The following is a 9,312-nucleotide window of genomic DNA, read 5'->3' on the forward strand; positions in this document are numbered from 1 at the left end:
CGCTGATCAAGGCCCGGTCAGCACTTAGTCGTTTTTCGAACTACCACCGCCGGCACACTGACGAACGGATGGACGACCGACCTACTGCCTCCCTCCCTCCCTCCCTCCCTCACTGCACCGGGTCGTAACGCTGATCAAGGCCCGGTCAGCACTTAGTCGTTTTTCGAACAACCACCGCCGGCACACTGACGAACGGATGGACGACCGACCTACTGCCTCCCTCCCTCCCTCCCTCACTGCACCGGGTCGTAACGCTGATCAAGACCCGGTCAGCACTTGGTCGTTTTTCGAACAACCACCGCCGGCACACTGACGAACGGACGGACGACCGACCTACTGCCTCCCTCCCTCCCTCACTGCACCGGGTCGTAACGCTGATCAAGGCCCGGTCAGCACTTAGTCGTTTTTCGAACAACCACCGCCGGCACACTGACGAACGAACGGACGACCGACCTACTGCCACCCTCCCTCCCTTCCTGACCGGTGCCGGGTCGTAACGCTGTTCATGGCCCGGTCAGCACTTAGTCGTTTTTCGAACAACAACCGCCGACACACTGACTAACGGGCGGACGACTGTCCTAGTGCCTCCATCCCTCCCTCACTGCACCGGGTCGTAACGCTGATCAAGGCCCGGTCAGCACTTAGTCGTTTTTCGAACAACAACCGCCGACACACTGACTAACGGGCGGACGACTGTCCTAGTGCCTCCCTCCCTCCCTCACTGCACCGGGTCGTAACGCTGATCATGGCCCGGTCAGCACTTAGTCGTTTTTCGAACAACCACCGCCGGCACACTGACGAACGGATGGACGACCGACCTACTGCCACCCTCCCTCCCTTCCTGACCGGTGCCGGGTCGTAACGCTGATCAAGGCCCGGTCAGCACTTAGTCGTTTTTCGAACAACAACCGCCGACACACTGACTAACGGGCGGACGACTGTCCTAGTGCCTCCCTCCCTCCCTCACTGCACCGGGTCGTAACGCTGATCAAGGCCCGGTCAGCACTTAGTCGTTTTTCGAACAACAACCGCCGACACACTGACTAACGGGCGGACGACTGTCCTAGTGCCTCCCTCCCTCCCTCCCTCACTGCACCGGGTCGTAACGCTGATCATGGCCCGGTCAGCACTTAGTCGTTTTTCGAACAACCACCGCCGGCACACTGACGAACGGATGGACGACCGACCTACTGCCTCCCTCCCTCCCTCCCTCACTGCACCGGGTCGTAACGCTGATCAAGGCCCGGTCAGCACTTAGTCGTTTTTCGAACAACCACCGCCGGCACACTGACGAACGGATGGACGACCGACCTACTGCCACCCTCCCTCCCTTCCTGACCGGTGCCGGGTCGTAACGCTGTTCATGGCCCGGTGAGCACTTAGTCGTTTTTCGAACAACAACCGCCGACACACTGACTAACGGGCGGACGACTGTCCTAGTGCCTCCTTCCCTCCCTCACTGCTCCGGGTCGTAACGCTGATCAAGGCCCGGTCAGCACTTAGTCGTTTTTCGAACAACCATCACTGCCGGCACACTGACGAATGGACGGACGACCGACCTACTGCCTCCCTCCCTCCCTCACTGCTCCGGGTCGTAACGCTGATCAAGGCCCGGTCAGCACTTAGTCGTTTTTCGAACTACCACCGCCGGCACAATGACGAACGGATGGACGACCGACCTACTGCCTCCCTCCCTCCCTCCCTGACCAGCGCCGGGTCGTAACGCTGATCAAGGCCCGGTCAGCACTTAGTCGTTTTTCGAACTACCACCGCCGGCACACTGACGAACGAACGGACGACCGACCTACTGCCACCCTCCCTCCCTTCCTGACCGGTGCCGGGTCGTAACGCTGTTCATGGCCCGGTCAGCACTTAGTCGTTTTTCGAACAACAACCGCCGGCACACTGACTAACGGGCGGACGACTGTCCTAGTGCCTCCCTCCCTCCCTCACTGCACCGGGTCGTAACGCTGATCATGGCCCGGTCAGCACTTAGTCGTTTTTCGAACAACCACCGCCGGCACACTGACGAACGGATGGACGACCGACCTACTGCCTCCCTCCCTCCCTCACTGCACCGGGTCGTAACGCTGATCAAGGCCCGGTCAGCACTTAGTCGTTTTTCGAACTACCACCGCCGGCACACTGACGAACGAACGGACGACCGACCTACTGCCACCCTCCCTCCCTTCCTGACCGGTGCCGGGTCGTAACGCTGTTCATGGCCCGGTCAGCACTTAGTCGTTTTTCGAACAACAACCGCCGACACACTGACTAACGGGCGGACGACGGACCTACTGCCTCCCTCCCTCCCTCCCTCACTGCACCGGGTCGTAACGCTGATCAAGGCCCGGTCAGCACTTAGTCGTTTTTCGAACAACCACCGCCGGCACACTGACGAACGGACGGACGACCGACCTAGTGCCTCCCTCCCTCCCTCACTGCACCGGGTCGTAACGCTGATCAAGGCCCGGTCAGCACTTAGTCGTTTTTCGAACTACCACCGCCGGCACACTGACGAATGGATGGACGACCGACCTACTGCCTCCCTCCCTCCCTCCCTGACCAGCGCCGGGTCGTAACGCTGATTAAGGCCCGGTCAGCCCTTAGTCGTTTTTCGAACAACCATCACTGCCGGCACACTGACAAACGGATGGACGACCGACCTACTGTCTCCCTCCCTCCCTCAATGCTCCGGGTCGTAACGCTGATCAAGGCCCGGTCAGCACTTAGTCGTTTTTCGAACAACCGCCGCCGGCACACTGGCGAACGGACGGACGATCGACCTCCTGCCTCCCTCCCTCCCTCACTGCTCCGGGTCGTAACGCTGATCAAGGCCCGGTCAGCACTTAGTCGTTTTTCGAACAACCACCAGCGGCACACTGGCGAACGGACGGACGACCGACCTACTGCCTCCCTCCCTCCCTCACTGCACCGGGTCGTAACGCTGATCAAGGCCCGGTCAGCACTTAGTCGTTTTTCGAACTACCACCGCCGGCACACTGACGAACGGATGGACGACCGACCTACTGCCTCCCTCCCTCCCTCCCTCCCTCACTGCACCGGGTCGTAACGCTGATCAAGGCCCGGTCAGCACTTAGTCGTTTTTCGAACAACAACCGCAGACACACTGACTAACGGGCGGACGACTGTCCTTGTGCCTCCCTCCCTCCCTCACTGCACCGGGTCGTAACGCTGATCATGGCCCGGTCAGCACTTAGTCGTTTTTCGAACAACCACCGCCGGCACACTGACGACCGGACGGACGACCGACCTACTGCCTCCCTCCCTCCCTCCCTCACTGCACCGGGTCGTAACGCTGATCAAGGCCCGGTCAGCACTTAGTCGTTTTTCGAACAACCACCGCCGGCACACTGACGAACGGACGGACGACCGATCTACTGCCTCCCTCCCTCCCTCACTGCACCGGGTCGTAACGCTGATCAAGGCCCGGTCAGCACTTAGTCGTTTTTCGAACTACCACCGCCGGCACACTGACGAACGGATGGACGACCGACCTACTGCCTCCCTCCCTCCCTCCCTGACCAGCGCCGGGTCGTAACGCTGATTAAGGCCCGGTCAGCCCTTTGTCGTTTTTCGAACAACCATCACTGCCGGCACACTGACAAACGGATGGACGACCGACCTACTGCCTCCCTCCCTCCCTCAATGCTCCGGGTCGTAACGCTGATCAAGGCCCGGTCAGCACTTAGTCGTTTTTCGAACAACCGCCGCCGGCACACTGGCGAACGGACGGACGACCGACCTCCTGCCTCCGTCCCTCCCTCACTGCTCCGGGTCGTAACGCTGATCAAGGCCCGGTCAGCACTTAGTCGTTTTTCGAACAACCACCGCCGGCACACTGACGAACGGACTGACGACCGACCTACTGCCTCCCTCCCTCCCTCCCTGAACGGTGCCGGGTCGTAACGCTGATTAAGGCCCGGTCAGCACTTAGTCGTTTTTCGAACAACCACCGCCGGCACACTGACGAACGGATGGACGACCGACCTACTGCCTCCCTCCCTCCCTCCCTCACTGCGCCGGGTCGTAACGCTGATCAAGGCCCGGTCAGCACTTAGTCGTTTTTCGAACTACCACCGCCGGCACACTGACGAACGAACGGACGACCGAGCTACTGCCACCCTCCCTCCCTTCCTGACCGGTGCCGGGTCGTAACGCTGTTCATGGCCCGGTCAGCACTTAGTCGTTTTTCGAACAACAACCGCCGACACACTGACTAACGGGCGGACGACTGTCCTAGTGCCTCCCTCCCTCCCTCACTGCACCGGGTCGTAACGCTGATCAAGGCCCGGTCAGCACTTAGTCGTTTTTCGAACAACCACCAGCGGCACACTGGCGAACGGACGGACGACCGACCTACTGCCTCCCTCCCTCCCTCACTGCTCCGGGTCGTAACGCTGATCAAGGCCCGGTCAGCACTTAGTCGTTTTTCGAACAACCACCAGCGGCACACTGGTGAACGGACGGACGACCGACCTACTGCCTCCCTCCCTCCCTCACTGCACCGGGTCGTAACGCTGATCAAGGCCCGGTCAGCACTTAGTCGTTTTTCGAACTACCACCGCCGGCACACTGACGAACGGATGGACGACCGACCTACTGCCTCCCTCCCTCCCTCACTGCACCGGGTCGTAACGCTGATCAAGGCCCGGTCAGCACTTAGTCGTTTTTCGAACTACCACCGCCGGCACACTGACGAACGAACGGACGACCGAGCTACTGCCACCCTCCCTCCCTTCCTGACCGGTGCCGGGTCGTAACGCTGTTCATGGCCCGGTCAGCACTTAGTCGTTTTTCGAACAACAACCGCCGACACACTGACTAACGGGCGGACGACTGTCCTAGTGCCTCCCTCCCTCCCTCACTGCACCAGGTCGTAACGCTGATCAAGGCCCGGTCAGCACTTAGTCGTTTTTCGAACAACCACCGCCGGCACACTGACGAACGGATGGACGACCGACCTACTGCCTCCCTCCCTCCCTTCCTGACCGGTGCCGGGTCGTAACGATGTTCATGGCCCGGTCAGCACTTAGTCGTTTTTCGAACAACAACCGCCGACACACTGACTAACGGGCGGACGACTGTCCTAGTGCCTCCCTCCCTCCCTCACTGCACCGGGTCGTAACGCTGATCAAGGCCCGGTCAGCACTTAGTCGTTTTTCGAACAACCACCAGCGGCACACTGGCGAACGGACGGACGACCGACCTACTGCCTCCCTCCCTCCCTCACTGCTCCGGGTCGTAACGCTGATCAAGGCCCGGTCAGCACTTAGTCGTTTTTCGAACAACCACCAGCGGCACACTGGTGAACGGACGGACGACCGACCTACTGCCTCCCTCCCTCCCTCACTGCACCGGGTCGTAACGCTGATCAAGGCCCGGTCAGCACTTAGTCGTTTTTCGAACTACCACCGCCGGCACACTGACGAACGGATGGACGACCGACCTACTGCCTCCCTCCCTCCCTCCCTCCCTCACTGCACCGGGTCGTAACGCTGATCAAGGCCCGGTCAGCACTTAGTCGTTTTTCGAACTACCACCGCCGGCACACTGACGAACGGATGGACGACCGACCTACTGCCTCCCTCCCTCCCTCCCTCCCTCACTGCACCGGGTCGTAACGCTGATCAAGGCCCGGTCAGCACTTAGTCGTTTTTCGAACAACCACCGCCGGCACACTGACGAACGGATGGACGACCGACCTACTGCCTCCCTCCCTCCCTCCCTCACTGCACCGGGTCGTAACGCTGATCAAGACCCGGTCAGCACTTGGTCGTTTTTCGAACAACCACCGCCGGCACACTGACGAACGGACGGACGACCGACCTACTGCCTCCCTCCCTCCCTCACTGCACCGGGTCGTAACGCTGATCAAGGCCCGGTCAGCACTTAGTCGTTTTTCGAACAACCACCGCCGGCACACTGACGAACGAACGGACGACCGACCTACTGCCACCCTCCCTCCCTTCCTGACCGGTGCCGGGTCGTAACGCTGTTCATGGCCCGGTCAGCACTTAGTCGTTTTTCGAACAACAACCGCCGACACACTGACTAACGGGCGGACGACTGTCCTAGTGCCTCCATCCCTCCCTCACTGCACCGGGTCGTAACGCTGATCAAGGCCCGGTCAGCACTTAGTAGTTTTTCGAACAACAACCGCCGACACACTGACTAACGGGCGGACGACTGTCCTAGTGCCTCCCTCCCTCCCTCACTGCACCGGGTCGTAACGCTGATCATGGCCCGGTCAGCACTTAGTCGTTTTTCGAACAACCACCGCCGGCACACTGACGAACGGATGGACGACCGACCTACTGCCACCCTCCCTCCCTTCCTGACCGGTGCCGGGTCGTAACGCTGATCAAGGCCCGGTCAGCACTTAGTCGTTTTTCGAACAACAACCGCCGACACACTGACTAACGGGCGGACGACTGTCCTAGTGCCTCCCTCCCTCCCTCACTGCACCGGGTCGTAACGCTGATCAAGGCCCGGTCAGCACTTAGTCGTTTTTCGAACAACAACCGCCGACACACTGACTAACGGGCGGACGACTGTCCTAGTGCCTCCCTCCCTCCCTCCCTCACTGCACCGGGTCGTAACGCTGATCATGGCCCGGTCAGCACTTAGTCGTTTTTCGAACAACCACCGCCGGCACACTGACGAACGGATGGACGACCGACCTACTGCCTCCCTCCCTCCCTCCCTCACTGCACCGGGTCGTAACGCTGATCAAGGCCCGGTCAGCACTTAGTCGTTTTTCGAACAACCACCGCCGGCACACTGACGAACGGATGGACGACCGACCTACTGCCACCCTCCCTCCCTTCCTGACCGGTGCCGGGTCGTAACGCTGTTCATGGCCCGGTGAGCACTTAGTCGTTTTTCGAACAACAACCGCCGACACACTGACTAACGGGCGGACGACTGTCCTAGTGCCTCCTTCCCTCCCTCACTGCTCCGGGTCGTAACGCTGATCAAGGCCCGGTCAGCACTTAGTCGTTTTTCGAACAACCATCACTGCCGGCACACTGACGAATGGACGGACGACCGACCTACTGCCTCCCTCCCTCCCTCACTGCTCCGGGTCGTAACGCTGATCAAGGCCCGGTCAGCACTTAGTCGTTTTTCGAACTACCACCGCCGGCACAATGACGAACGGATGGACGACCGACCTACTGCCTCCCTCCCTCCCTCCCTGACCAGCGCCGGGTCGTAACGCTGATCAAGGCCCGGTCAGCACTTAGTCGTTTTTCGAACTACCACCGCCGGCACACTGACGAACGAACGGACGACCGACCTACTGCCACCCTCCCTCCCTTCCTGACCGGTGCCGGGTCGTAACGCTGTTCATGGCCCGGTCAGCACTTAGTCGTTTTTCGAACAACAACCGCCGACACACTGACTAACGGGCGGACGACTGTCCTAGTGCCTCCCTCCCTCCCTCACTGCACCGGGTCGTAACGCTGATCATGGCCCGGTCAGCACTTAGTCGTTTTTCGAACAACCACCGCCGGCACACTGACGAACGGATGGACGACCGACCTACTGCCTCCCTCCCTCCCTCCCTCACTGCACCGGGTCGTAACGCTGATCAAGGCCCGGTCAGCACTTAGTCGTTTTTCGAACAACCACCGCCGGCACACTGACGAACGGATGGACGACCGACCTACTGCCTCCCTCCCTCCCTCCCTCATTGCACCGGGTCGTAACGCTGATCAAGACCCGGTCAGCACTTAGTCGTTTTTCGAACAACCACCGCCGGCACACTGACGAACGGACGGACGACCGACCTACTGCCTCCCTCCCTCCCTCACTGCACCGGGTCGTAACGCTGATCAAGGCCCGGTCAGCACTTAGTCGTTTTTCGAACTACCACCGCCGGCACACTGACGAACGAACGGACGACCGACCTACTGCCACCCTCCCTCCCTTCCTGACCGGTGCCGGGTCGTAACGCTGTTCATGGCCCGGTCAGCACTTAGTCGTTTTTCGAACAACAACCGCCGACACACTGACTAACGGGCGGACGACTGTCCTAGTGCCTCCCTCCCTCCCTCACTGCACCGGGTCGTAACGCTGATCTAGGCCCGGTCAGCACTTAGTCGTTTTTCGAACTACCACCGCCGGCACACTGACGAACGGACGGACGACCGACCTACTGCCACCCTCCCTCCCTTCCTGACCGGTGCCGGGTCGTAACGCTGTTCATGGCCCGGTCAGCACTTAGTCGTTTTTCGAACAACAACCGCCGACACACTGACGAACGGACGGACGACCGACCTACTGCCACCCTCCCTCCCTCCCTCCCTGACCGGTGCCGGGTCGTAACGCTGATCAAGGCCCGGTCAGCACTTAGTCGTTTTTCGAACAACCACCGCCGGCACACTGACGAACGGTCGGGCTACCGACCTATTGCTTCCCTCCCTCCCTCACTGCACTGGGTCGTAACGCCGATCAAGGCCCGGTAAGCACTTAGTCGTTTTTCGAACAACCACCGCCGACACACTGACGAACGGACGGACGACCGACCTACTGCCACCCTCCCTCCCTTCCTGACCGGTGCCGGGTCGTAACGCTGTTCATGGCCCGGTCAGCACTTAGTCGTTTTTCGAACAACAACCGCCGACACACTGACTAACGGGCGGACGACTGTCCTAGTGCCTCCTTCCCTCCCTCACTGCTCCGGGTCGTAACGCTGATCAAGGCCCGGTCAGCACTTAGTCGTTTTTCGAACAACCATCACTGCCGGCACACTGACGAATGGACGGACGACCGACCTACTGCCTCCCTCCCTCCCTCACTGCTCCGGGTCGTAACGCTGATCAAGGCCCGGTCAGCACTTAGTCGTTTTTCGAACAACCACCGCCGGCACACTGACGAACGGATGGACGACCGACCTACTGCCTCCCTCCCTCCCTCCCTCACTGCTCCGGGTCGTAACGCTGATCAAGGCCCGGTCAGCACTTAGTCGTTTTTCGAACAACCATCACTGCCGGCACACTGACAAACGGACGGACGACCGACCTACTGCCTCCCTCCCTCCCTCAATGCTCCGGGTCGTAACGCTGATCAAGGCCCGGTCAGCACTTAGTCGTTTTTCGAACAACCACCGCCGGCACAATGACGAACGGACGGACGACCGACCTACTGCCTCCCTCCCTCCCTCACTGCTCCGGGTCGTAACGCTGATCAAGGCCCGGTCAGCACTTAGTCGTTTTTCGAACAACCACCGCCTGCACACTGACGAACGAACGGACGACCGACCTACTGCCACCCTCCCTCCCTTCC

This window comes from Tubulanus polymorphus, chromosome 12 (assembly GCF_964204645.1).
Source record: "Tubulanus polymorphus chromosome 12, tnTubPoly1.2, whole genome shotgun sequence".
Lineage (NCBI taxonomy): Eukaryota > Metazoa > Nemertea > Palaeonemertea > Tubulaniformes > Tubulanidae > Tubulanus > Tubulanus polymorphus.